Source organism: Corvus brachyrhynchos, unplaced genomic scaffold (genome assembly GCF_000691975.1).
Source record: "Corvus brachyrhynchos isolate BGI_N302 unplaced genomic scaffold, ASM69197v1 scaffold661, whole genome shotgun sequence".
Lineage (NCBI taxonomy): Eukaryota > Metazoa > Chordata > Aves > Passeriformes > Corvidae > Corvus > Corvus brachyrhynchos.
The window spans coordinates 274,874-298,512 of NW_008236246.1; the positions used below are offsets into that span (position 1 = coordinate 274,874).

Below are 23,639 nucleotides of genomic sequence, written 5' to 3' on the forward strand. Positions count from 1 at the left end.
ATGGTTTCTGCAAAGCTGGACGTTTTTGGGGAGGGTGGCTCTGTTTGTCCTCCCCTGCAGGGCTGCTGCCCTGGGGGCTGCTGGCACACTGGGGAAGAGCAGTCTCACAGGATTCACAGGGACGAGGGAGCAACAAATCCAGACCTTGGATTTGAGGAGTTCATCCCAGGTTTACATCACGCTCCAACTCTCCTGTTTTCCCCAGTGTTGGGAAAGGGGAAACTGGAAAGGAGCCAGAGAATCAAACCCAGGGCACCTGCACCCTGTTCCAGGAGTAACAGGTGTCAGAAAAATGATCCTCAGCTGGCAAAGCAGGCAGGGACCCAGCACAGCTCCTGCTGAGAGCCTGGCTGGCAGGATGGGCTCTCCACTCGGGGACAGGGAGAGCCCAGGGGCCTGGGGGCTGTGCTGGGCAGGGGCTTCTCATCAGCTCCCTGAGCACCTCGTTCTGCCAGCACCATCTCCTCCCCAGCTGAGAAAAGACAATGTCTATTTTTTCACTGAAATTCGCTGGTTTTCCAAGTTTTGTCATAATGGGAACATGGAATCTTGCTTTTCCTGGAAGGCCATGGACCTTCTCATGTGACTGGCACAGTGGAGGGGCTGCAGTTTGGTCAGTGGGTGTTCTTCCCCCAGCTGCTCTGCTGGGAAATAGGTGGCTGCAAAAATCATGCTCAAGTGCTGTAAAAATGTAGCTGCAGGTCCTATTCTCTCTCAGATCATATGTTTGTGGGCATAAAGAGCTTTTAGAGGTAGATTAACTTCATTAAAATTGAAAGCACTCATTAATGGCACTGTAACTCCTCCAGTAATGGCTGGGCCAGGCTCTGTGGTGAAGCTGCTCCTCTGTGGGTGCCTGTACCTGTAGCTGAAGCTTCCCACCCCTCCCTCTGCCCTCCCAGTGGCTTTGCAATCCTGTGTTGGGTGATGCTGGACCAGGGCTGTGCCAGGGCTGGCTCAGTGCCCAGGTGGGAGACCTGGAGGGCAGGGGGATCCCTGCCCTGGTGCCCTGGGGATGTGGTTTGTGCTTCTGGCTCTGTGCTCTCTCCCGTGGAAAGTCTTGGAGCACTTCAGGAGGGAGCTGGGCCTCCTGGCTCTGTGCCCATCACTGGGGTGGGTTTGGAAGGGGTGTGAGGCTGGGGAATGGGGACCAGCACTAGGATGGCTTTTGGGAAGGCCAAGGCTGTAGAGCTGTTCCTGAGGGGCTCCTGGGCCCACCTGGGCTCCTGCCTGACCCGGAGGAGGTTTCTCACCTGGGAGAGAGGGGCTTGGTCCTGTAAGGAGCTACAGGCCACAGGGACACAGAGGCCCTGCCAGGGACAGCGAGGGCTCGGAGGGGGCTGAGGCCCCTCCTGGGCTGGGGCAGTGTCCTGTGCCTGGACAATGCCTGAAGGAGGAGTCCGGAGCAGCCTCCACACACTTGGCATCACCCAAACCCTACAGGCTGCTGCCCCCATGCCCGGCAGGTGGGCAGGGGGTTCCTCTCAGATTTACAGCCATGCCTGGTTGCACCCCATGGCTCTTGGGGACTCCAGCCCAGCCCAGGGCTTTCCTCTTGGAGTCCTTCCCCAGCCGGACCCAGCCCTCTGTCACCAGTGGTCAGGGGGAGCTGGGGTGCTCGTGCTGCTGCCCAGCCCCTGGTGGGACTTCCCAGTTACGGGAAGGAGGGTCCATGTGCCCCTAAGGCCGCACAGGTGGCCCCAGCCCGGCACCAGGCTGCCCTTCCCCAGCAGCAGCAGCAGCAGCAGATCCGATTTGTCTGCCTTGCCTTCACTGGCCCCACTAAGCAGGTTTTAATTTTGTTAAATAAATACGAAGTAATGGCAGCAGGGCTGGGAGCCAAACGGCCTGGGGACATCCTTGGGAGCCGGGCGGGCTCTGCAGCGGGGCAGGATCAGCGCTGGGAGCGGGATGGGGTCGGGCAGAGCTGCTGGCAGCAGGGCCGGTGGGGTGGCCCCAGGGATGGTCCCAGGCTGGCTTCTGGAGCAGATGTGGCCCCTCGCCGTTCGGTGCCTTCAGAGCAATTTCTAAATGGCTGCTAAACAGCACGGTCAGAAGCACACTCGTCTTCCCGTCCTAATTAGTGGATCAGACAGTAATTTGTAATCCGTTTGAATAGGAACATCTGAGTGCCTCGCCCTGGAGCCTGGGCAGGACACAGGGGTGGCAGCATGGAGTAAAGCTCTTGGGGCAGGGATGAGGGCTCCTCTTGGTGCCGGCAGGAACTGCTCTCCCCTCTCAGGTTCCATGAGCCCTCTGCTTTCTTCTGAGTTTTGGCATTTTCATTTCTCTCTGTGGTACCCAGCAGAGCACCCCAGCAGCAGGGCCACAGGTCACCTCCTGCTGTCCCTGCGGTGGTGGCAGTGGCAGTACCTGGTCACCAGGGCCCTTTTGCAGCACTGGCAAACCAGCTGGGCATGGCCACACCGGAGCTGGGATGTGCTGGGGCCAAGGTGACCCCCAGGGCAAACCCATCCCAGCAGGGGTCTGGCCTTAGGTGTGCTGGCGTTTGTGTTTTCAGTGCTGAGGATAAAAGGAGACCTGGAGCAGGAGGATGGAAAAAAAGCCAAAAAGCTGAAAAATAAGAAGTGAGGGAAGAGGGGATGAGGGTGTGAGGTGAGCAGAGGACAAGGCAGAGAGCAGGAGCAGCCCCGGCTGTGATGGGCAGGGAGAGAGGCTGAACCGGGGCCATCCAGAGCAGCGTGTGGAGCAGGAGTTTGGTGTGATAGCCACAGCTTATCCCAAGTGCTAGTGCCTCTGTGTGACCCTCGGACAGAGCACAGGAGCAGGGCAGGGGTGGGGATGGAGGTGGGGGTCCCAGGGGGTCCCAGCAGCGTCCCTGCACTGCAGGAGCAGGGGGCGGGACAGTGGCCGTGGGGTGGGGTGGGGCTGAGCCAGGGGAAGGTGACAGGCAGTGGGGTGGCCTCGGGAGTTGGGCTCACAAATAGCTCCGGGTCCATGGACAGGGGTGACCCACAGGATCGGGCTGTGGCAGACCCAGGGGCAGCAGCACATGGGGCAGGGTCACACTGCCCTCACCACGGTGGCACCGAGCAGCTCCTTGCTGGTGGTGTCTTTAGCATCAATTAGCTGGGGAAAAGCACAAGTGTCCTGCATGCATTAACCTTTAGAAGCGCCGGAGTACGAGGAGCAGCCGGGAAGCTCGGGGGAGTGGGGCAGGCGCGGCTCAGGGTGACAGCCCCGAGCGAAGAGCCTGGCCCGGGGACACCGCCCTGGGGCCAGCCACCCGTGGGGCAGGCGGGGGGCACAGCCGTCCCAGGTGGCAGCGCAGAGATGCTGGGGGAAGGCAAGAGCTACCAGGAGCAGCAGTTCCCTGCTTGCTGCATTCCCCGGCCCTCCGCGGAGTGTGGGTAATGGCAGCAGTGACTCACCGCGCTTTACTCACCGCTAATGACGAGCGCTGCTCCGGGTGACTCCGGCTTAGACAAACCCAGCCTCTCCCAGATTCCCATGAACAGGGCAGAGCGGTCTGGGGCGTTCCGAGAGGGCAGGTGAGCAGCACGGACGAGGAGAACACCATCTAGTCCATGCTCGTCCCAGTCCCCCCGGCTCCCCCGATGCTGAGGGTCTGCAGCAGAGCAGAGGGAAAAAGAGAAGGGAAGCGGTTTTGAGGGAAGGCTGCAGAGTCGCTGGAGGCTGCAGGAGCCACATGCTCCAGGTTTGGAGCTCGTTCTTGTAAGCCCCCCACAGCTGCACCCCGAGACAGTGGTGGGGGGGGGGAGAGCCCCCAGCTCCCAGAGGAGCAGCAGGAGGTGTTTGTGGGGTGCAGGGGCAGCGTGGCCAGAGCAGGGAGCAAGGAGCCCCAGGAGCTGCTCTCACTGCAGTCCCTGCTCTTACAGAAAGTTCTGGGTCAGGAGGGGAGAGCTCCTTTGGGGGTACAAGCCTCAAGCCAGGCCTGGCTATGGGTGGCTTGCAGGGGACAAAGCACAGGAGCAGGGTCACTGTGTGGAACAGGGCCACCGTGGAGCTAGGTCACTGTCCAGAGCAGGGCCATCACGGAGCAGGGTGTCTCACGTGGAGCATGGTCACCCCGGAGCAGGGTCACTGTGCAGAACAGGGCCACCCTGTGGGACAGGATCACCGAGCAGATCCGAGTCTTCACGTGGAGCAGGGTCACTGTGTGACCATGGAGCAGGACCTCTGTGCATGTCAGAGCCTGGATCCAGAGCGGAACAATCTCCAGCTCTCTGGAAGAGCCTGTCCCAACAGCGTGCCCAACTCACTGCCCTGCTCTTGCCCCCAGTGCGCCCGGTGGGACCTGCTGCTCCTGCTGATGGCAGAAGGTCCCAGCCTGACCCCCGTGCTGGGGTGAGTGTCCCCCACACCCCCCGGCCCCTCTGTGTGCTGTGAGTCACGGAGCCGGGATGAGCAAGAGCCTGAGGCAGTCACACGGAGCTGTCATTGCTGCCGTGGGCTTGCCTGCCAGCCTGCCACGCTTGTCACGCTCCCCAGGGACGAGTTGGTGGCCCCAGGCATCACTGGTTGCTTTAGGCAAACAGGGGCCGACCCACCACAGGCCCTCCCCTCCAGCCGCTCCACGTGCGCTGGGAATGTTGGCACCAGCATTAGCACTGGATTTGATGGGATCAAGCCCTGCTCCCTCCATGTGCTGGCAGCACACTCAGCTCTGGCTCCTGCAGAGGGACCTGGCGGATGTGAGGAGTCAGGGATGTGCCGGGCTGGTCGTGAAGCTGCTGCAGGAGCAGGATGTGAGGATGGAAATGGAAATGATGCTGGGCTGTGAGAGGTGGGGAGAGGCCCTGTGGGGAAGGACACGGAGCTCTGCCTGCTTTCTGGGCTGTGCTGCTTCCCACGGGATCGGGGGGCTGGAGGGGCTCCTCGGCCATCTGGGTTGCTCTGTCCGTCCTCCATGGTCACACCATGCCCTGACTGCAGCGGGATGTGTCCCTGCTGGCACCGGGGCCAAGAGCCAGGGGAACACCCGAGGGTCTGAGAACAGAATCCTTTGTCTGCCCATCCATTTTGGATGCTGGATACATCCAAACCACTCCTGGGATGGTTCCTGCCTGTGCTCATTCCAAGCCGTGTGGGATTGGAGGGGTCAGGGGCTGCCCCCATGCTGGCAGGGCAGGGCAGGGCAGGGGCTCATCCTCCATCCTAACAGGAACGTGTCGGCTCACTTGGATCAGAGAAACCCCTCCTCAGTCAGAGGGGCTGGACAGAGGGAGCAGTGGGAGGTTTCTGGGTGCTCTACAGGCACTGTGAGCCCGGAGCAGGGGCTGCAGAGGGGCTGCTGCAGGAAGGGACAATGGGGTGTGGGGGGTGCCAGGCTCAGCAGGGCAGCTCTGGGACCTGCCCTGGCTGTGGGTGAGGGCTCCCTGCAAATCCATCCTCAAAGTGCCTTAGGCCAAACCCGGGGCTGGAGCTGCTTGGTTTGCTCTAAGGGGGACCTTGGCAACAGCCCCACACTCTGCCCAGGCTGCAGGGTGTCACCTCTGGGCACAGACCTGCCAGGGCTGTCCCCAGGGCTCAGTAGTGGGGGTCAGCAGGACAGCCCTGGCACTGGCCATCTGGGGGCCCAGCCTGCCCAGACCAGCTCTGTGTGTTGGCCAGCAAGAATTCATTTTAAGATGTCTTTTTCCCCCTTTTCTCCCTGAATTAGCAGATCTGGGACAGAGCTGGCTGTTTGTGTTTGTCACACACGAACACGGGGCTGCGTCTGTGCATTATCCTGACATCAAAGGGGCGTGTGACGCGTCTGGTGGCACAGGCAGGAGGGGACACCAGCTTTTGGGAGAGAGGAGGGTGTTATCAAAGGGTTACAGACAGCTCCTGGAAAGGAGAATGAGGAATAAGGATGGCGAGCACAGAGAGGTGCTACAGAAGCAAATTTTCTCCCGGTCTTTTCATCTTCCCTCTTTATTACAGCAGGGCAGGATCGAGCCCCTCACAGCAGGGGCTTGGTTATTATTTTAAGGCAAAGGAATCTGCAAATGTGATAGGTGGAGGGAGATGGGGGTTTGGGGAGGAGGCTGAAGGACACACACAGAGAGCTGTACCACGGTGGGGCTCACGGTGAAGCCAGCACCCAGCCAGAAGGGCGCTGAGCTCCTCACTGTGGGGACATGTGTCACTGCCGGAGCTCCTGGGCAGTTCAGCACCTCCCCACCAAGCAGCCCAAGCATCTGGAAGGGACATTTCAGTCCCACAGGAGCCTGGGAATCTGGTGAGCCTTTGGCACCCAGGTCTGGACAGGAAGGTGTAAAACAGACCTGGCCAGGCACTGACCTGGCTCTGCCCCAGCTCCTGAGGATGGGCAGGCCCCGGAACCCGCACTCCCTGGAGTCCCTCAGCGTGTCCAGCCCTCAGCCCTGCCTGCTGCCTGTACTGCCTGCCCTCCCTCCCAGCAGGGCAGGCTGCAAGGTGCCAGAGGCATCCCCACGTCCCCTCCTCTAGCACAGGAGGGGATGCCCAGCTCGTCCCCACGAATGCCCCGTCACTGCCCATGACCTCAGCTGCACCCTGTCCCTCTCTGGGGCCGGCCAGCCCTGCCTCCAGCCCCAGGCTGCTGCCTGGCAGCCCTGTGCCAGCTGACAGCTCCCTCCCGTCCCGGGGGCTGTTCCATCGGGTGCTCCCAGGGGCTGCCACCCCAGAGAGCTTCCGTGTGTCCCTTCTCTCTGCTCCACCTCTCCCCACACCAGGGAAGACAGGGTGTGACAGTGGGAGTGCTGCCACCCCCCAGGCTGCTCCCTAAAGGACCTCAGCGCATCCAGCCCTTGCTCCTCCCGAAGCTCTCCACGCCGGAGCAGCGCGGCTGAGTCCTCTCTCCATGGCACAGCTGGCACGGGGATGCAGCCAGACCTGGCTCAGGGCTGTGCTGCCATGAAACCGGGGTGGAAAACTGCGGGAGAAACACTTCCAGGGCTGAAAGTGGGAGTTTCTGCAGGAGGTGACGGCGAGTCCCAGCTCGGGAGCTGCAGGTCGGTGCCCCCGGAGCTGGCAGAGCTGAGCTGGGGAGCGGCGGGGCTGGCAGTGCTCCTGCCCCTCCCGCTGGAGGATCCTCGTGTGCCTCGGGGGAAGCCTGCGAGGCAGAGAGGCTCGGCTGTCCTCTGAGCAGCCAAGGTCGTTCCTGGGAGCCGGTGCAGATGCCAGCTGCCACGTGGCTCGTGCCCGCAGGAGCGCGGGGTAATTAGCTGGAAAGACGGTCAAGCAGCATGGGAAATGGGCAAGGAAAGGAGGGAAACGGCGGAGCCATACCTGAATCGGGGACTCTCCAGCCCAGAGGTACCTCTCCATGCCAGGCCTTCACCCCTGGAGCGGCGGGGGATGTGTGGGCACGCGTGAGCTGTGGGCGGGCGCTGGGGCTGTGCCGGCTGTGGGTGCCCACAGGCCCCCCGTGCCCCCACACGCTGCCCGGCCTCCCCGGCCAGGCGGGGCTCGTTCCAGCTCAGCGCCCTCGTTGCTCTAAAGGGGAAGAGTCGATCTGATCCAGCTGGGAAACACGGAACAACCGCACTGGGGCCGGCAGCAGATGGAGGGAACAGCCTGGCGAGTCAGGCAGCCATGGCAGTGCCCTCAGCAGAGGCAGTGCCCTCAGTGGTGGCAGTGCCCTCAGCAGTGGCAGTGTCCCACAATGATGGCAGTGCCCTCACCCATGGCAGTGCCCTCGGCAGTGGCAGAAGTGGAGCTGCTCCTTCACATGGAGCCGCCTCGGGTCTGTCTCTGCCTGGTGGTTCCCTGCGTTGCTGCTGCTCCAGCTGTGGAGCCCTCCTGCCCCTTGGGGCTGGGGCTGCGGCTGCCTGGCCCCCGGGGCCAGGGTTGTGCCCTGAGCCTTCTCCTGGTTAAATTCCTAAGGGGTTCCGAGGGGGAGTCTGGCCCGGGGGGGCTCCCACTGGGATGAGGGGTAGGGGCTGTGTCCGCCCTGGAGGGGGGAGCTGGTGACTCGGGCAGCAGCAGCAGCAGTGTCCCCGAGCTGGTCCTGCTGTCCTGGTGCGCTGGGTGACTGGACTCCTGCACCAATATCCCAGCATGGATTTGCAGTCCTCCGGGGGTGTTTCAGAGATCCTGGACATGGTGATCCTGGCAGCTCTCCTCCACGGCTGGCTGGGGGCTGGTGCTTCTTGTGGTGTGCATCTCACTGCCCAGATCGTGCTGGGGATGATCCAGGGTGTTCCTCCAGGCAGCGATGCTGCAAGCCTGGCACTGCCATAGCCGTTGTCCCCATCCCTGTGAGATGGAGGCTTCTGGGCTGCTCCATCCCCTTGTCCTCGTGTGTGGGATCAAGGGGCCGTGAGTCAGGGTTTTGGGAGAGCCAAGCACCATCCCTGGCTCTTCTCTTGGCTCTCTGGGATCCCTTTGGCAAGGCCTTGCCCCTCTGTGCCCCATGATATCCAGGTGCAGGCAGATGTAAGGCTCACTGGGCATACTGGAGGTGTTCCTGCTGGTGTTGTGCAGCGCTGGGATCTGCAGCGTGTGGGGACACTTAAAGTGTGTGTGGAGACAGCCCCGGGCCAGCCTCGTGCCACTGTCCCCAGAGTGCCCACTGGGATCAATCTGCTTGCGGTTCTCAGACTGGGAAACCTCCTGGAAAATGCTTTGGGGTCTTATGGGCATGTGGGGTGTTCAGGGCACTGGGGCAAACTGGTTTTTTAAGGAAACCAAGTAGGACAATGCAGTCCAAGTAGCAGTGACCTGCTGGGGCCAGCTGAGTTTCAGAGCTGGCAGGGAATGGTTTGGGAGGCAGCTGGAATGGGAGGCTCTGGCTGGTGTTTGGGAATGAGGGAACAGGAGCTGGAGCCTGTTGGAGATGCCCGGATCCTGAAGGAAGAAGCAGCAGGGTGTGGGGAGATGGTCCCTGGGCTGTGCCAGGAGGGTGTGGAGGTGTCCTGGTGGTGGCCTCATCCCGGCAGAGAGGGTGGCACAGCCCTTTGTGCCTGGTGATGGGCTCCAGTGACAGTCGGGGTGAGGCTGGGAGGGGCAAAGTCACAGAGGGGACGTTGGGGTGGTGGGACTGTGATGTCCTGCTCTGCCACTCTGGGGTGACAGGTCTGGCCCTCCTCAGGTGGGCTCACCTTGGCTCCCCCACTGTCCCCCACCATAGAGGGACCCATCCCAAGGCTCTGCCCAGGCTGCCTGGAGGAGCAGCCCCCGCTTTGGGGAGGGCTGGGTCTGCTCAGCCCCTCGTGCAGAGGGAGGATTTGGGAATTCTTCTGCCTTACGAACTCAATTGACTTCTTTCCGACCCAAATGTCTTTCCCACCTTGCCAAAGCAGCATCTGATCAGCAGCAATTAGCAAAGCAAACTGCAGTAATGACCTTTCTGGTGTGTCTGGGCGGTCTCTGGGTGCCCTCAAGGAACACTCACCAGATGTTTGGGGAGCTCTGCAGGGGCAGCGCCAGGGCCTGGCAGTGCTGGGGCCGTGTGGGGTGGCAGCAGTGTCACCTGAGCACCTCTCCACGAGCACAGGTTCTGTGTCCAGGGGAGGGGACAGAGCCTGGGAAGGGGCTGGAGCACCAGGAGCGGCTGGGGGAGCTGGGAAAGGGGCTCAGCCTGGAGCAAAGGAGGCTCAGGGGGGACCTTGTGGCTCTGCACAAGTCCCTGACAGGAGGGGGCAGCCGGGGGTGTCGGGCTCTGCTCCCGGGGAACAGGGACAGGAGAGAGGGAACGGCCTCAAATTGGGCCATAGATTGGATATTAGGGAAAATTTCTTCATGGAAAGGGTGGCCAGGCACTGGCACAGCTGCCCAGGGCAGGGGTGGAGTCACCATCCCTGGAAGTGTTCAAAAGCTGTGTGGATGTGGCACCTGGGGACAGGGGTTAGTGGTGGCCTTGGCAGTGCTGGGGTAAGGGTTGGACTCAATGATCTTAGAGGGCTTTTCCAACCTTTATTTACCTGTGATTCCCAGCCCCCACGGCTGCCCAGGTTCTTTCCGTGGTTTGATCTCAGCTCTCCTCACCCCTCTGCTGCTCACCAGCGCATCCAGGGAAAAGCTGGACTCAGGCACTGTTTTCCCATCCATCATCAGTGATTCTCTTTTCATTTGCTTTTTGGGCTTCACCTTTTTAATCCAGCTGTCTCCTGCCTTACAAATGTTCTTCCCTCAATTACTTACACCAGGCTGCAGGGCTGGCTCCATCCATCTCTGCCTGAGCCAGCGGAGCACAGGAGGGGCTACCCCAGCCACTGTCCCCTCGTCACCAGCCCCCACTGGTGCCAAACTGGTCGCCCTGCAGGAGGGGCCTCCCCGCTGAGCTCTCAGCGCTGACCCCATCCCGAGTGCCTCTGCCCGTCCCACACAAGGCTGCTCCAGGTGTGTGGGAGCAGGCAACTCCCTCAGCTTTCCCCGGGGCTGCAGGTGGACACTTCTCCATCTCCCCTCTCCCCCAGTGCTGCTGTGGGATTCTCTGTACAGGGACACGAGGCAGGAAAGGTGCCTGCCCTTCCCAGAGGAGCAAGCTGGAGAGCAGGCGGCTTCTTCCTGCCTTGCTGCAGCAGCTCCTGTCCCACCCCCGGGGCTGGAGGTCAGCCACGTGGGGATGGCTCTCAGGGAGTCTGAGGCTCTGAGGGGGAGCAGAGCCCTGCAGAGTGCTCTGTGCCTCTCGGCCCACATTCCAGAGGCAGGAGAGGGAATTCCCAGAGAAGGGAACCCAGTGGCTGCCTGGGGCTGAGGTGCAGTCGGAGCTGGGGGGGGCCGGGTCCCCTCACTGGCCGGAGCGGGGGCTGTGGGACAGAGCGTGCCCTACTGCAAGGTCTCCCACTGAGCACTGTGCTGTCCTTCCCGCTTGGAATTCCAGGCTCCTGTTACGAGATGAGAACTTTTGGAGCGATGCTGTGTGTGCTGTGCCCTGTCCTGCAGCCATGGAGAGCCTGCTCGGGTGTGCAGGACGTGTGGAGCTGCTCCCAGGTGCCAGGCACGGCACAGCCGGCTCGCTCTGCCAAATCCCAGACAGGGACCAGCTCGGGCCATCCCTGCACCAAGGCTGCTTCATCCCCACTTAATGCTCTTATCTTGAAGGCTCCTCTCCGATTAAAGCCCCGGCAGCCAGTTCCCTCCCTGGATTTATTGCAATGCAGTTTTCTTCCCCTAATCTGATCCGGGTGTAAGCTGCTCCTTGGGAAGTGCACGGGGAGGACAGATGTGCCCGTCACTGCTGCAGCAGCCAGGCTGGCAGGGAGCAGCAGGGACGTGCCCTGCCCTTCTTGGTGGCACATCTGCCTCTTCTCAAGCCTTGAACCACATTTCTGCTCAAACTCCTGAGAGCAGCTCGGTGGGGTCCCAGGTTGGTTTGGGCCCCTCACGACAGGAAAGACATTGAGGCGCTGGAGGGGAGCAGGAAGGGAACGGAGCTGGGAAGGGGCTGGAGCACCAGGAGCAGCTGAGGGAGCTGGGAAAGGGGCTCAGCCTGGAGCAAAGGAGGCTCAGGGGGGACCTTGTGGCTCTGCACAACTCCCTGACAGGAGGGGGCAGCCGGGGGGGGTCGGGCTCTGCTCCCAGGGAACAGGGACAGGAGGAGAGGGAACGGCCTCAGGCTCGGCCAGGGGAGGTTTGGGTATTAGGGCAAGTTTCTTAATGGAAAGGGTGGCCAGGCACTGGCACAGCTGCCCAGGGCAGGGGTGGAGTCACCATCCTTGGAAGTGCTCAAAAGCTGTATGGGTGTGGCACTTGGCGACGGGCTCATGGTGAACATGGTGGCAGTGCTGGTCTGACTTGGTGATCTGAAAGGTCTTTTCTACCCTTAACAATTCTCTGCTCTGAGCCAGGGAAGGCACTGGGGTGACTCCACAGCTCCCTGGGCTCACGTGTGTGTTGTCCCTCCTCAGCCCCAGGCCCCCGGTGAGCGCGGTCACCAAGCTGCCACCCGGCTCTGCCACAGCCAGCGTCCCCCAGCCCGCGGATGACGGCAGCGTCCTGCCGCAGCTGTGCCACCCGGGAGAGCTGCGCCACCTGGGAGAGCTGTGCCACCTGGGAGAGCCACGTCCAGACTGTGAGTGCTCGGGGCAGGACTTTGGCGGGGACACGGTGTGGCTCCGGGGGTTCCCTGGGTGAGGAGGCTGTGGGTGCTGGGGATGGCGTCCTCTCTTGGGGTGTTGTTCTCTGCCCAGTGGGGAGAGGCTGAGCTCCGTGTGGCAGCAGCGGCACTGCTGCGAGGGCAGGGACACAGGGCTCTTCGGGGGGCAGGGCTGAGCTGGTGTGAGGTGCTGGCAACACCCCAGCGTGGGGACAGAGGGTGGCTGGAGGACACTGCTATGGACACTGCAGGACACTGTTGTGGACACAGGAGGACACTGTTATAGGTGTCCCTGGGGCAGGGAGGGCTGTGGGCAGTGCCAGAGCCCAGCAGCACCGGGGGCAAAGCCCACAGGGAGCACCAGCCAGGAGCCGGGGGGAGCAGACCCACACCCCCAGGCGTGGGCTCCTTGGGAGCCGTGGGGCCGCCCCTTGCCTTGGTTTGCTCTCTGCTCCCCACCCTCAGCTTGGGATGTGCCCCCCACACACTGGGCTCGCTGTGGGCAGGGTGGGCACGAGCAGGATGCAGCGGCTGGAGCACTCTGACAAGCCAGAGAAGGAGGCTCCTGCAGGGAACGTGGCAGCCCATGGGCAGCCTGTATTGCTCCCTCGGGGAGAGGCATGAGCTGTGCCAAGGGCAGGGCTCTGCATCTGGCCAGCGTTGCTGCAGCTGCTGGTCCGTGGGCAAGGAAGGCATCCTGGAAGCAGCAGGCAGGGTGAGCAGGCAGGGCAGACCTACAGGGGAATAAATCCCATGGATTTCCCACATCGGGAGAGATTTCCCAGTGTGTTCCAGAATGTGACACCGGCTCCCTCAGCCCAGCTAGACCCAAACACTCAAAGGGTCTGGGTCTCCCCCAAAGGGAGATGGTCAGAAAACCCAGTGAGCATCCAAAGCTTGTCAGGGGTTTTTCCTTCACAGCCTGTCAGCAGCTGTGGGACGCTGAGGGGTGGGAGGGGTGCAGGGGCTGCTGTGGATGCCCTGCCCTGCTGTGCCACCACCCAGGAGTAAAACACAGCTTCTCCAAAGAGCTCAGAGTGTTGGGAGCTCGGGGTCCTCAAGCACGGGGCTTCCTCAGTGCAGCTGCTGCTGTGAGTTGTGTCACAGGAAAATCCATAGGGGGTTTTAGTCAAGCTGATCTTTTTGCCCCACTTTGGGCCAATAAAAGGCGGTCTTTGTAGCCTTCTGGGGCCCTTGTGGAAGAAGGGGCCCCTGGATCTCTGCAGGCTGGATTCTGGAGGGCTCTCCCCAACATCGAGGCTCTGGCAGTGGTGCAGGGATGTGAAGGAGATTCAGGGATGAAGATGGAGGTCAGGCATCCACCCAGGGGTGGTGGGCTGTGCCCCTGGGGTGGCTGCTGTGCTGGGGTGAGGATTCAGATCCTGCCCAACCCAGTCACAGCCCCTCTGTACTGCAGGGAAGCCCTTCCTCAGCCCTCCTCCTCCTCCCAGCAGCAAAGGCCACCAGTGTCAGCTGGGCAGGGCCTGGTGAAGGCTGAGACACGGCCACACTCCAGGCAGCACCGGGGACAGGGACAAGGGACAGGAGGTCAGGTGGGTTTGGGTGTTCCCTGGAGGTGACGTCAGGAGGGAGGGTGAGGCAACACTTGCTTTTGGATTTGGGAAGGGAGACCTGGAAGCAAACGGTCCCGGTCCCCGTGTAGCACAAAGGTGAATGGTTCACAGGGCAGTGATGTCCTTAGGGTGGGAGAAACCTCTGGGAATGTCCCTGGGCATTGGGGGTCCCCACACCTCCTTGGTGGGACTCCCTCTCCCAGGGGACCCAAACGCCACAGTGGGAGCAGCAGCCCCAGTTCCCTGCCCCCAGCAATCATCAGCTGCCTCCTTCCCTTACTGCAGCTGCTGGATTTCTCTCTGGGTTGTTTTTTTTAATGTATGTGACACGTGTTTGGTTCGAAGCGCTTAATTGCCTCTTGGGATGCGTTTCATTTATTCATTAAGAGAGAAATTGGAGTTGTTGGGTTTGCTTTATTTTGCTATTTTTTTCCTTCTTTTTTTCCCCCCTTCTCTATCCTGTAAGGAAAGGGTGAGGAAAAAAAATTCCACATATGCCTCCAGCATGTGTGTGCTCAGCCTCTCTCCTCTGTGCCCCCCAGCCTCTCTCCTCTGTGCCCCCCAAGCTCTCTCCACAATGCCTTTCAGCCTCTCCTGTTGCTCCTGGCCAAGAGAGTGGTGATCCCTCTCCACTGGGATGTGAGAGTACGAGAGCCCTGAGATGTCACTGCTTGTGTTGCTCAAGGGTCAGGCCAAGGCTGTGTGCATGGCAACGTGCCCCTGCCCTGCCTGTGCCACCCCCTGCGTGAGAATGGTGGCATTTCCTGGTTTGGAGACTGGGTAAGGCCAAGGATGGGTGTTAACGGTTGGTGTCTGCTGCCCTGGGCCACGTTTTCAAAGCACTGTCTGTCCAAGCAAAGCTCTGCAGATCCATCCTCTGGCTGAACCCAAAGCAGGAGTCACACCCCTTCTTCCCTGGGAGAACCCCCAGGCACACTGGAGTGGATGCATGGAGATTCACTGGGATAACAGCAATCCGGGCAGGCGATGGGTTTGGGCTGTGTGGAGATAAAAGAGGAAACTGTGGGCAGTGGGATGGCTGGTGGACAGAGGGCAGGCAGAGATGGATGGATGGATGGATGGATGGATGGATGGGTGGATGGATGGAGGGACAGATTTGTTCCAAAGAGCTGCCTCAATCCAGAGAGGTGAGGTGGTGCATGCTGTGGTGAGGAGGATGGGGCAGAGCCAGACCCACAGGGTGCACTGAGGGCAGGTGGATCCCAACCCCACACATCCCTCAGTGCCTATTCCCAGAAGCTTTGGTGCCTGGAATCCTCCCCAGGACCCTGCCCGGACATGGCTCTGCTGCCACGGGTTGCTGTCCCTTGTTTTTAGGGTTTGATGTTTTATTCTTCCTCCTCCTCAGCTCTCATCAGCATGAACATTCGCACTAGGAATGGTGGGCTGGGCCAAGCCTACAGGAATTTTCTGTCCCTTGTGAGAGCCACCCCCTCCTGCCCTGCATCCCCTTTTCTCAGTGTCCCAGTGCCCAGAGCTGGGAGAGCCATGGATTTTAGGGGCAGATGTCCTCCTCCTGAGGGGCTCCTTACACAGTTACTGAATCTGGGCTCCACAGTGCTCCTGCCCTGCGCTGACCCCCCGAAGACTTGTCCCCTGAAAGGACCCTAGGACACTGTCCCTGGGTTCCTCCATCCACCAGTCCCTGAGGAGCACAAATCCAGTCTCTGTCTCCCTGGAGAGTTGTGCCAAACGTTCAGGTGGCTCCCAAACCCTGGCAATGGGGGATCTTGTGCACCAGCAGATGTGGGGGTTGTTTTTCTGTGGATTCTGGGAAGATCTCCCCAGCCCATCCATGCCACGTGTCTGGGAGGAGAATGAGCTGCCAGGGGCTGGCGGTGTGGGGATGCATCAATAGGCTGCGACTGGCAGTGGATGGCTTCCAGCATGGAATCACAGCTCTGGGAAAGGGCAGCCCTGTTCCTGGGGCTCAGCACAGCCCCTGCCCAGGCACAGGTGAGCAGCTTGCCCGATAGCAGATGCCAAAGTGGAGCAGATCACCCCACCCCCATCTGGCTTCCCCCAGTCCTGGATCCACATCCCCGTGGCCCCGACACCCCCACAGCACCTGGCCCACGCTCCCAGGGATGCTCCCCCCATTCCCAAGCCCTTGTCCTGCTTCCAGCCAGCCGCTGCAGACCAGGGAGCCTTCTTCCCTCTGCCTCCTCCTCCCACTTCCCAGGTCTGGAGGGAGAGCTCAGCTGGGGCTGTCTGTGCCAGAGACAAGCACAGGGAAATGGGAATGGCTGGTGCTGCTTCCAGCCCGGCTGCCTGCCAGGGAAGCTTTGGCTTTATCTCCCAAGCCAGGCACCCTGGGAACGGTACCAGGGCCTGCCTGGGGCAGGAGAAGGGCCTGGGGCTGCTCCAGACCCCTGGGCTGGCTCCAGAGGGGTTGTTTTCCTTCCAAGCAGCACTGCAGCACTCACACAAGAAGGGATTTGCAATGCAGAGAAAAACCTCCCACCCGCCACGCGGCAGCGTGTGGGCAGGGAGCGGAGCTGGGAGCGGAGCTGGGAGCAGCTGTGCTCCCACTGCCTGGGCTCCACGCTCCTGCCCCTGCCCCGTGGCACATCCTGGGCCGTTCCCAGCTCTGGCACCCTCACCCTCCAGGTGGGATCGTGGGGACCCTCTGGGCACTGTGCCCCAAGGACAGAGCTCTGCCCAGGGACCGTGGAAGTGATGCTCTGCTCCCCACTGCTCTGGGGCTTCTGCCTCCTTCCCACGGTGGATTCCCTCAGCCCTGAGCAAGGACAGGCTGGCTGGCATGGCTGGCATCACGGTGAGCCTGTCCTGGAGCCCCAGGCATGGAGAGTGCTATGGGGAGGTAGCGCAGGTGAAGGACAGGGAGTGTTTGGGGTCTGTGATCCAGTGGGTGGGTGTTGGGCAGGGGGAAGGACCCCGAGGTGTCGCAGGTCAGTCCCACATCCAGAGGCAGGACATGGCTCCTGGTCCCCTCAGGTCTTGCTGGGAGGGTGAGGGTGGCTCGTGGAGGTTGGTTTTGGAGGGACAGTGTGTGTCTGGTCCTCACTGGACCAGGAATTCCACTCAGGACTGGCAGGAATTCCCACAGGCTGGGTGAGAGCAGGCACCATCCCCACATTTGGAAACCAGTGCTGGTCACATCCTTTCCTGGGAAGGCCACCATGCTCTGCTCCCTGCAGAAGCTTCAGTGTCACCCACCTGCCAGGCCCAGAGCAGCTGTTTGTGCCCTCCTCAGTCCCTCCATGGGGCAGGGAAGGTCTGGGTGATCCTAAGGTCACCCCTTTCCTGAGGTGGGGATGAGGGACATCACAGTGCCTCAGGCTGCTCATCCTGGGAAAAGTGAGCTGTGGTGGCTTCCATTGCTGCCCCCCAAGCTGAGGGTGGGCCGGGGATGATCTGTAGGGAATGCCATGGCACTGCTGGGCTCTGGGTGTGCCCCCAGGCTGAGGGTGGGCTGGGGGTGATCTGTAGGGAATGCCATGGCACTGCTGGGCTCTGGGTGTGCCCCCAGGCTGAGGGTGGGCTGGGGGTGATCTGTAGGGAATGCCATGGCACTGCTGGGCTCTGGGTGTCCTGGCCACACGGGACATTCACCCCTTCTGCAGCGTTGAGCAAGGAGCCCAGAGCACATCCCCATCTCCTGCCACCCTCATTTCCCCCACACCCAGCTGAGCACGAGGCCTGACCCCGTCCTGGGCAGTGGAGGGTGCGCTGCTCCTTCCCCAGCTGGCCGAGTCGGAGTGGGACCTGCAGGGACCCATGCTGGGAGCACTGGGGTCCCAGCTGCTGGGGACACTGCAGGACGCCTTTCCATGGAAGCCCAGGGAGATAAAGGAGCTTTCCCTGCTCTCCCGGTTTGCCAGCAGTTGCTGGGCTGCTTTTGCCCCTCTGTACTGGGTGGATGTGGCAGGGGCTGGAATGGGATAAGCTTTAAGGTCCTTCCCAACCCAAAATATTCTGATTCTACACAGGGAACTCTGCCCCCTCCCCAAGGGTAGGGTGGCAGGAGGGGAGGAATTTTTCCAGCTTCCAAGAGGAGGCAGAAACACCCCCCCAGCCTTGGAGAGCTGGGACCCCTGGGACTGCACGGCAGGGCTGTGTTTTCTTGCTCAGAGCACAACTGTCAATGGCAAAGTCTCGGCACAGACTTCAGTGCTGAGAAACACTGTGGGCTGGGACATTTTGGAGAAGATTTTTAGCTGCAGCAAAGAAATTTGGCAGCTTGGAAGCAATCTAATCATCCTCCTCCCATATGCTTGGTGCTATTTAAAAGGGAGCATGTACCCAATTCCTTCCGACCAGCACGCTGACATTTCCACAGTGCGTTTGGAAATAAATTTGGCATCCGCTGTCAGAATCTCAGATTGAGCCCAGTGTGGCTAATTTGGGCTCTGAGTGCCTCTGCAGAGCACCTTTCCCTGCTCGCAGATCCCCAAGGAGCCACGGCAGGGGCTGCTTCCCACGGGCACCACCAGCCTTTGAGGGGCACGAGAGACTGGGGGCCTGGCTCGTGGCTCAAGCCCTTTCCTGCAGCCCCTAAAGCTGAGCAGGCTTCAGGGTGGTGGCTGTGCCTGGCTCTCCTGAGCCCCTCTCTTCCCAGTATGGAGGCACAGGGGGCTGTGGCTGCTTGGGCTCATCCCGAGACAGGGCTCTGTCCTCCTCCGGGCTCTGGGCTCTCCAGAAACCCCTCTGGAACCTCTCCTGCCTCCTTCTGCCCAACACCCAGGGCTGGCAGGCTGTGCAGGGGCACTTGGGGGGCATTTAGGGTCCCCCCACCTCTCCTGCCCCATCACACAGCTGGAGGGCTGGGGGATGCCCAAGGGAGTGGCAGCAGTGTCGGGATGGCAGCGCTGCCCCACGCTGTGCTGGGTGCTCTGTGCTCAGCTCCAGCTGCCCACCAGGGAAAAGGGGCAGGAGAGGGGGGCTGCTCCACGTGTGGGGACCTGGGCAGGACTGTCCCCATCCTGCAGATGGGGCAGCTCCAGGCTTTGGGATGTTTGGAGGGGGTTTCTGCTGTCGTGCCCGTGGGTTGGGTCGGGGTAGATGGGCTGTCCCTGGAGATGACACCAGGTTCCAGGCCTCTGAGCAGGAGCTGTCCCTTCCCCTCATCCAAAATCCCAGCTCCCCTCAGACCCCCCAGCACTGCCAAGCCCTGCCCTGGCCACAGCTGGGGCCTGAGGGGACACAGGGCTGTGAGCCCTCCTGCCCCAGGGGACAGCCTTCCTCCCCTCCTCTTCCTTCCATGGGTTTCGGTGTCCCCCAGTGCTGCACTGGGGTGAGGGTGGAAGAGAAGAGCGGCTCGGAAACATATGCTGGGATGAATGGGGACTCCGTGCCCGGGAGCCATCCATGTGGCCCTGCTCTGTGCCATCGGCCTCGTTAGCGCCGCTGTAGTGGGGCTCAGACCCAGTGAGCCATGAGCTGAGCCCCGCCAGAGCCACTCCGAAGGATGAGGGTGAATTATGTAGATGGGAATCAGGCAGCAATCCAGGCGTGGACAATGTCTTGAGGGGGTGGCAGGGCTGGAGCTTCGCCGTCCAGGAGGTTTCCTGGGATCTAATTAACAGCTCAAACAGCCCTTCCTGGCCGGGGCTCTGCACCGCCCTGGCCGCTCACCTCCGGCTCTGGAGCAGCGGGGCCTGGCCTTGGGACCAGGGGACACGGAGTGGCAGAGGGTGCTGGGGCTGTGGACACAGCCAGGGAAAGAAATTAAGGTGGGAAGAGAACAGATCCCTCTGGCCCCAGGTAGGAGGTGGGAGCTCATGTCTCCCCTGCCCAGGCTGAGCACTGGGGTGCAGGGATGTGCTGGGGACAGGCTGGGGACAGGCTGCTCACCCTGTTCAGTGCCTGGCAGCCCCTGGGAGCAGCACTTCCTGCTCTTGGCAGGAGCTGTGAGTGGGGCAGTCCTGCCCTGGAGAAAGGCCTGCCTGGAAGGGCTCCTCCTTTTCTTGGTCTTAAAATCAAGAGGCATACACGGTTAGAAGGGGAAAAGGGATTTTACCTTGGTATTTATTTTTAAGGATCCTTAGGTGTACACGTCCAGGTCATATGCATCGAGATGCACCCCTCCGTGTCTTTCCCTGTGTTTCTGTGTCTCTCTTCTCTCCCCCCGCTAACATTGGGTATAACATTATAGGCTTTACTAATTAGCAGATCTATCAAAGATTCCCCAATGAGAGGCTCAAGTGAGCCCCCCCTCCCCAAGGAACCTTCCCCTGGATGGCTCTATCTTGGTTTACAGAATGTGTTCTGGAGAGCACCTTGGGGTCTGGGGCACACAAGCTTCTAAAATGTTGAGTCTCTCAGCTTGACAAACAAGTCCAAGAATGTAGGCAAAAAGCAGTAGGAGTACAGAAGTTGTAAAAAGGTATAACAGGGGTATAAAAGAAAAGGCAGAAAATCTTCATGGCATCAACCCGAGGGTGCCAAAGGCTGCATCCCCCATTGCAGGGAAGAGCTGGAGCTTCTTGCATGGTCCTGATCCAGACCCAGTGCCTGGTGCAGGCCTTCAGGGCCGTCCTGGCCCAGCCCAGCCCAGCCCCACAGCCCCTCAGGGCTCGCTCCCATGGGCCAGGGCAGGCTGGCACAGAGCTCTGTGCCTGGATCTCTCCTGGAACTCCTCCCTTTCCCGCTGCTCCGTGGTGACATGCAGGTGGGATGTGCTGGCCAGGAGCAGTCCCACACCCAGCACTGCCCTGACCGCCTCCCATGGCCTGGGAACCAGGGGCCATGCAGGGCCCAGCACACCCCACCAGCACCCTGGGGTGCTCTGTGCACAGGATCCTGGGACGTGCTGGGAAGGCTCCTCCAGGGCTGGGGCTGCAGCTGAATCCCTGCCAGGAACCAAAGCCAGGCTGGGCTGGAAGGGGAGGATTCTGATCTTGGCCAATTTTGCATGTCCCTGGCTGAGGAACCTCTGCCAGGCATGCCAAAGGGCTTTGCATGTGCCTCAGGACAGGCTTGAGGCCAGGAGAAATCATTCCTGATCCAGGAGGCACCTGGGCAGGGATTCAGCTGCAGCCCCAGCCCTGGAGGAGCCAAGGCTGCTCCTCTGGGCTGATGTCTGCTGGGGAAGCCTGGGCAGCTGCCCTGGAGAAAAACCCCCTGGAAGAGCTCCTGGGGCTGATCCCTTTGTCCTGCACCTCCCCTGTATGGTGGGACACCCCTGAGCCTCCACACACCTCCGGGACCCTTCACCCCCAGGGCGGCCCTGCCTGGCCCCTGCCCTCTGCCCTGCATGGCCAGCTCCTGACCCCTGGGAATGTCCAGTCCCACCAGGCACAGTCCCACCTCCCACAGCTGCCCTGGGTGAGCAGCAGACACTCCCACAGCCCCTGGGACCTGCTCCCCACAGCCCCAGCACAGCACAGGGGGCTGCAGGCACCTCGAGGTCGCTCACTCCCCTTTTTTCAGGTTGGCTGAAAGAGTTAAAGGTGCAGAGAAGTGATAAAGGGAAGTGGAGAGTCATGGAGTTATGGAATCCCCAAATGGTTGGGGTTGGAAGGGACATTACAGAGCATCTCATCCCACACCCCTGCCATGGGCAGGGACACCTTCCACTATCCCAGGCTGCTCCAAGCCCCATCCAGCCTGGCCTTGGACACTGCCAGGGATCCAGGGGCAGCCACAGCTTCTCTGGGCACCCTGTGCCAGGGCCTGCCCACCCTCCCAGGGAACAATTCCCAATTCCCAATATCCCATCCATCCCTGCCCTCTGGCAGTGGGAAGCCATTCCCTGTGTCCTGTCCCTCCAGGCCCTTGTCCCCAGTCCCTCTCCAGCTCTCCTGGAGCCCCTTTAGGCCCTGGAAGGGGCTCTGAGCTCTCCCTGGATCCTTCTGTTCCCCAGGCTGAGCACCCTGAGCTCTCCCAGCCTGGCTCCATAGTGAGGGACTCGGAGTAACCTGGCTCTGGGAATGAGGTGCTGAAGCCCTTCCTGTGCAACCAAGAAAAACTTTGTGGGTCCAGCTGATCCCCGTGGGTGGATCAGACTCTGGGACCTCATTTTCCCACACCCTTACACCCTCTGCAGTGACCTTGGAACAGCCTCCGGTCCCCTGGTCAGGCCTGTGCCTCCCACCAGCCCTGCAGGGATGTGCTGAGCAGGGCTGGGTGCCCTGGGCAGGGCAGGAGCTGTGCCCGGCTGGGGAGGCCCTGGCACAGGGTGCCCAGAGAAGCTGTGGCTGCCCCATCCCTGGAAGTGTCCAAGGCCAGGGGTGGAATGAGATGATTTTTGAGATCCCTTCCCACCCAAACTATTCTGGGATCCCGTGGTTCCGTGGTGCCTAGCGGGTGCTGCCCTGGCTCTGTTCCCAGCGAGGGCAGGGTGCGAGGACAGTGTGGGGCACAGCTCTGAGTCCTGGGGCCACGGGGCTGGTGGGAGCCCAGGCACTCAGACATTCCCAGCTGCGTTATCTACCGCTCTGCTGGAACGGATCTGTCGGGATTAAATGAGGACTGACACCTGCCCTGTGTCTTTTTGCTGTCACTGCTGTTCTCTTGAGCAGCAGGCTGTGAGCTGTCTGCCGTGCCCAGGCACAGGGGTGCTCCCCTTCCCTGGCTGCTGGAAAGGGAGGCAGCCCCGGCCGCTCTTTGGGTGTACACAGGCATCAGAGCAGGGGGCAGAGCAAAATTCAGGGTGGGCACACACCCCGCTGGGGAAGGGCTGGGTGAGCTGGGTTATTTCCCAGGCCTGGGAAGAAGTGAGTGACAGATGTGGTGTCCATGGTGACCCACAGCTGGCTGGGCAGCAGTTCCAGTGTCCCCTCCTCCCGGGAACCTGGGTAATTATGGATGCTCTCAGAAATGTGCACATCCAGACGTGCTTGTGTTTCAAAACCTTTGGAGATAAGTGGATACAGGGATAATCACCCCAAAGGCTGATCTGCTGGAGCTCCTGCCTCTGACAGAGTGTGGCCATGGTCCCCCGGGCTGGGGTGGGGGATGGGGATGGAGGAGAAAGAGGGGAAGGAGAAGGAGAAGGAGAAGGAGAAGGAGAAGGAGAAGGAGAAGGAGAAGGAGAAGGAGAAGAAGGAGGAGGAAGGGGATGAGGAGGAGGAGAAGGAGAAGGAGGGGGAGGAGGAGGAGGAGAAGGAGGGGGAGGAGGAAGAAGAGCTGCCAGTGCCAGCACACACAGATTCTGTGGTTTGTGCTGGGTTGTTGCAAACTGGGGGTTCAGGAACGTGCACCAGGCTCAGAGCCAGCTGGGAATCCTCAGTAAATCCTAAAACACTTTGGGTTGGAAGGGACATTACAGACCATCCAGTTCCACCCCTGCCATGGGCAGGGACACCTTCCACTGTCCCAGGCTGCTCCAAGCCCCATCCAGCCTGGCCTTGGACACTGCCAGGGATCCAGGGGCAGCCACAGCTGCTCTGGGCACCCTGTGCCAGGGCCTGCCCACCCTCCCAGGGAACAATTACCAGTTCCCAATATCCCATGTAACCCTGCCCTCTGGCAGTGGGAAGCCATTCCCTGTGTCCTGTCCCTCCATCCCTTATCTAAAATCCCTTTCCAGCTCTCCTGGAGCCCTTTTAGGCCCTGGAAGTGGCTTCTGAGGTCTCCCTGGATCCTTCCCTTCTCCAAGCTGAGCAACCCCCACCATCCTCATCAGGAGCACCATCTCCTCACGCTCTGCTCCATGGCTCCCTTCCCGCTGGAGCCCCAGTCTGAGGGATTCCTTCCCCTGGGAATCCTTCCCGAGCACTGCTGGGCTCTGGGGGCAGCTGGCACAGAACCTGCCCCACTTTCTCTGGGGAGGAAGGGGCTCATCAGTGAGGGGAGGAACACGCAGGGACGGCCTCTGCGAACCCCCTGTGCCTGTTATTGCTATAATAAGTCTCAGTCATGTGTCTGGAAGGGCTGAAGGGAAAATCTATTTTTCTCCTGTTTTCCGGCTCTGCCTGTGTGACAGGGGCTCTGCGGGCGCGGGCTCTGCGGAGCCGGAGCCGGCTTTTCCTGGTGTTTGTGTGGGTTTGCACATGGCAACGGCAGAGAGAAAAACCTTTTTTTTTTTTTTTTTTTATTTTGAAGAAGAAAAAGCAAATGTGATTGTAAAAAGCAGCTCGAGTTTG

At 61.0% G+C, this 23,639-nt stretch overlaps 1 protein-coding gene across 3 annotated transcripts in view; it reads left to right on the plus strand.

The window, feature by feature from the left end:
- Positions 1–23,639, plus strand: part of LOC103624268 (disks large-associated protein 4-like) — a 135,556-nt gene that overhangs the window by 9,464 nt on the left and 102,453 nt on the right. For all 3 annotated transcript variants that reach the window (XM_017746953.1, XM_017746954.1, XM_017746955.1), the window contains exon 2: positions 11,805–11,968. The gene's annotated coding sequence lies outside the window, so the exon portion shown is untranslated. The remainder of the gene's footprint in view (positions 1–11,804; positions 11,969–23,639) is intronic.